Consider the following 4890-nt stretch of genomic DNA (forward strand, 5'->3'; position numbering starts at 1 on the left):
ACATTGCGTGCAGCAGCAACCACAGCCTCCCAGACACTGTTCAGAGAGGTGTACTGTTTTCCCTCCTTGTAAATCTCACATTTGATGATGGACCACAGGTTCTCAATGGGGTTCAGATCAGGTGAACAAGGAGGCCATGTCATTAGATTTTCTTCTTTTATACACTTTCTTGCCAGCCACGCTGTTGAGTACTTGGACGCGTGTGATGGAGCATTGTCCTGCATGAAAATCATGTTTTTCTTGAAGGATGCAGACTTCTTCCTGTACCACTGCTTGAAGAAGGTGTCTTCCAGAAACTGGCAGTAGGACTGGGAGTTGAGCTTAAATCCATCCTCAACCCGAAAAGGTCCCACAAGCTCATCTTTGATGATACCAGCCCAAACCAGTACTCCACCTCCACCTTGCTGGCGTCTGAGTCGGACTGGAGCTCTCTGCCCTTTACCAATCCAGCCACGGGCCCATCCATCTGGCCCATCAAGACTCACTCTCATTTCATCAGTCCATAAAACCTTAGAAAAATCAGTCTTGAGATATTTCTTGGCCCAGTCTTGACGTTTCAGCTTGTGTGTCTTGTTCAGTGGTGGTCATCTTTCAGCCTTTCTTACCTTGGCCATGTCTCTGAGTATTGCACACCTTGTGCTTTTGGGCACTCCAGTGATGTTGCAGCTCTGAAATATGGCCAAACTGGTGGCAAGTGGCATCTTGGCAGCTGCACGCTTGACTTTTCTCAGTTCATGGGCAGTTATTTTGCGCCTTGGTTTTTCCACACGCTTCTTGCGACCCTGTTGACTATTTTGAATGAAACCCTTGATTGTTCGATGATCACGCTTCAGAAGCTTTGCAATTTTAAGAGTGCTGCATCCCTCTGCAAGATATCTCACTATTTTTGACTTTTCTGAGCCTGAAAAGTCCTTCTTTTGACCCATTTTGCCAAAGGAAAGGAAGTTGCCTAATAATTATGCACACCTGATATAGGGTGTTGATGTCATTAGACCACACCCCTTCTCATTACAGAGATGCACATCACCTAATATGCTTAATTGGTAGTAGCCTTTCGAGCCTATACAGCTTGGAGTAAGACAACATGCATAAAGAGGATGATGTGGTCAAAATACTAATTTGCCTAATAATTCTGCACTCCCTGTATTTTGAATATGGTGGCTTAAGTTTATAGCTGTTTAACATTAAAGAGCAACAACAATTCTCTAATATTTTGCACTATTGCTTGCAAATAGCTATGTTTTTAATCCCTTCAAAGCTGAACACTTGATTATCCAATGACAAGAAGCAAATGTGCGTTTCCACCAATCACCAGCTCCCAGTAGTGTATTGTTACAACTGAGCCTACCTACATATGCTTTTCATCAAATGATATCAAGAGAATTTAGTAAACATAATAAAATAAGTAAATTGAATAGTTTCTTAAAACTGAATGTTCTGAGGTGTGAAATTTAATATTGACTTTCATATCCCTTTCATTCTTGCAATACTCCTTTTAGGAGATATTGCCAATTTATGGTTTGTTTGTTTTTAACAAGGGAATCCACATCTTAATGGGGGGGGGGGGGGGCAATGGTATAATTTAAAACTAACATTGAAAGATTTCTGAAGGAAGTAGCACTGTAGATAAGTCTGCGAAAATGCTTAATAATTTGGTGATAGTTTTGTTAGAAGATATATGTTATCTGTTAGAAGGCTTATATGTAAGAAAGATAAAAACAAATGAGAGAAGTTATTTAGTTAAAGAATGGAATACAAGGATGCAATATATGTATAGGTTATGAGATGGTGGTTTGGATGTATGGAGTGTAATGTAAGAAATAAAACAATATTATTAGAAAATGCAAGAATGAGTTAAGTAAAATGTATACTCAAATCAACAGTTAAGAAAAAAGATGAAAAGTTAATAAAGTTTTTCTATTCAAAAAAGCATTTGAGAGAGGGAGTGAAATAGTTTTCAGCAAAATAGATGTGTAAATGGGAATCAGATAGTTTTATATAATAAATTTTAGTGTTATGGTGGCTTTTATTGTGAAACATATCAGGAAGAAAGTTTGAAAGTAAATTGTTAGATGAGTGAGTTGAAATTAAACAATGCAGATTGTGTGTTTTCTTGAGAGAAAGTTGCAAGAAAGAGAATGAACAGATTGTGATGAGTTATAACATTGGTAAAATTCCAGGAACTACAGCTACCTATGGAGATTACTGTTGTTTTTGGCATATTATTGGTGATTACGTTGTTGATTCTTACAAAGAAATATTTGTGCTGACTGTATTACTTTTGTCTATGTGAAATGAAAAAAGTTTTGCTATATATAAGAATCGAGATAAGAAAGATTATTATTATTATTATTATTATTATTATTAAAACTTTGTAGACATTGTTGAATTTGTCAACAATGTTATTGAAATTTGTAACACAATGTTTCATTGCAAGTGTTGTTTGAAGGCAGACAGGTTCTTTACTGGAGTACTTGTCCATCTGCAATCTTTCCCTATATGATTGCTGCCAAAATAATTGCAAACAGATATGTGATTTGTACGGTTTCAAGAAAAGGGCAGGTATGAGATGTGCTAGGAAACAAGATTGCAAAAAGTCTGATTTGTTTTAGAGATTAGAGATGTCAGCTGGTATTGTAGACAGAGAGGGCAAAATATTGTAGTTGTAATTGTTGACTTTGAGAATACTTTTCGCAGTGTTGTGCTGGTGTTTGGGGTTTTGAAATAAAAAAGCAAAACTTTTTTTTAATAAAATCTTGTAATAAATTAAGTTTTTGTTTAGTGTTATTTTGTTTGTCAAATTTGCTGATTACATTCTTATATATGTGGAAATGATATGTTATATTTATGTATTTTTAGCGCTGTGCAATCTGTTGGCGCTCTACAAATAACTGATAATAATAATAATATTTTTATTTATAACAGTTTCATTAAAAAATATATATTGGTCACCTCGATGTAAAGAAGAAGAACTATTTATTGTCACCATATAGTGGTGTACACACAATCATTTATTATGTTGATTTATTGTAAGTTACTCTTTTGATTTAAAACAATGATGTATGTTGTATTTATATTATTTACACACTGATTTTTTTCTTTATTTATAGAATTTATACCCAACCTTCTACTGAATATTTGTTTTAAATAAATTCAGTATAAATAAAACACCCACATATTGACTCAATTATCTGACATAACCCAAATACTCTTCACAATGCTTTCCAGAAAAAGTACACGTAAGCTATTTGGTGAGTAAAGTGATATAGGTTTGTATGGATTGCCTGTAAAACAAAGGGACATGGAACTCAAAATTTAATTTAGTATAAAAAGTTTCATTATCAATAATTAAAATAAACTTCGCAATTTATTTTTATTATTTACTTTGCCTTTTTTATTGTAATTTAAATCTGAAAATATTAGAATTTTCATTCCTCTCAGAGAAGCTAGAGTGCATTCAGTGGAATGCAGAACCCTAACACTCTTATATGTTGCATGGTGATTGGTTGCTATGCACAGGGGCATGTTTAAAACTGCCTGTAATAGGCCAATAAATGAAGATAAACAAGATTTAAGAGGCTTTTCAAGGGGTGTGTCCCAGGACTGCAAAATAATTTACATTTTTTCTATCAAAATAGTTTTTAAATACTATTAAACCATTTATTATATCATATGCAGATTTGTTCCAATGCAGTGAATACTTTCTAATACACAAATAAAAAGTTGACTTTAATGCCTCTTTAAGATTCCTTTTATTATTATTGGTTTGTTGTAGAGCGCCAACAGATTCCGCAGCGCTATAAACATAGGCGGAATACAAGGAAACATTTATAGGGATTAGATGGGTAGAGGGCTCTGCCAAGAGTCACACTGTTGTATTCAGCTCTAAAGAAGGTGATCTACAAACAGCATGGTTCGTAGGCTTACATGCTAAGGGGGTTCAAGGGGATAACAATGGAGGAGAGGAAACGTTAAAAAGAAAGGTTAGTGTAGGTTGTATGGATCCCTGAACAGTAGTCTTTAGGGAGCGCTTGAAGTTTTCAAAATTAGGAGAGAGTCTTGTGGAGAAAGGCAGAGAGTTCCACAAGATGAGAGCCAGTCTGGAGAAGTCCTGTAAGCGGGAGTGTGAGGAGGTAACAAGAGAGGAGGACAGTAGGAGGTCATGAGCAGAGTGAAGGGAACGGGAGGGAGAGTATATGGAGACAAAGTCTGAGAAATAGGGGGGGGAGCAGTGCAGTTGAGGGCTTTGTATGTCAGAGTGAGAATTTTGTGTTTAATCCTGGAGGCAAGAGGAAGCCAGTGAAGGGATTGGCAGAAAGGTGCAGCAGATGAAGAGTGACATGTAAGGAAGATGAGCCTGGCAGAGGCATTCATTATGGATTGTAAATGAGCTAGGTGGCAGCTGGGGAGACCAGAGAGGACATAGTTGCAGTAATCAAGGCGGGTAAGGATGAGAGAGTGGATTAAAATCTTAGTCTTGTGTAAGGAAATGTCTAATTTTAGAGATGTTTTTAATGTGGAAGTGGCAGGATTTAGCCAAGGACTGAATGTGAGGAGTGAAAGAAAGATCTGAGTCAAGTGTGACCCCAAGACATCGGGCATGCAGTGTAAGGGTAATGAAGGAGTTGTCGACAGTTATAGAGAGATTGGGGGTGGAAATTTTGTAAGAAGGAAGGAAAATAAGGAGCTCAGTTTTGGAGACATTTAGCTTGAGGTAGTGAGAGGACATTCAGGAAGAGATGTGAAAAAGACAGTTAGTGACACGGGTTAGCAAGAAGGAGATAGGTCTGGTACAGAGAAGTAGATTTGGGTGTCGTCTGCATACAAATGATATTGGAACCCATGGGACTTTATTAGGGAACTTAATGATGACGTGTAGATTGAAAAGAC

Source organism: Bombina bombina, chromosome 2 (assembly GCF_027579735.1).
Source record: "Bombina bombina isolate aBomBom1 chromosome 2, aBomBom1.pri, whole genome shotgun sequence".
NCBI lineage: Eukaryota > Metazoa > Chordata > Amphibia > Anura > Bombinatoridae > Bombina > Bombina bombina.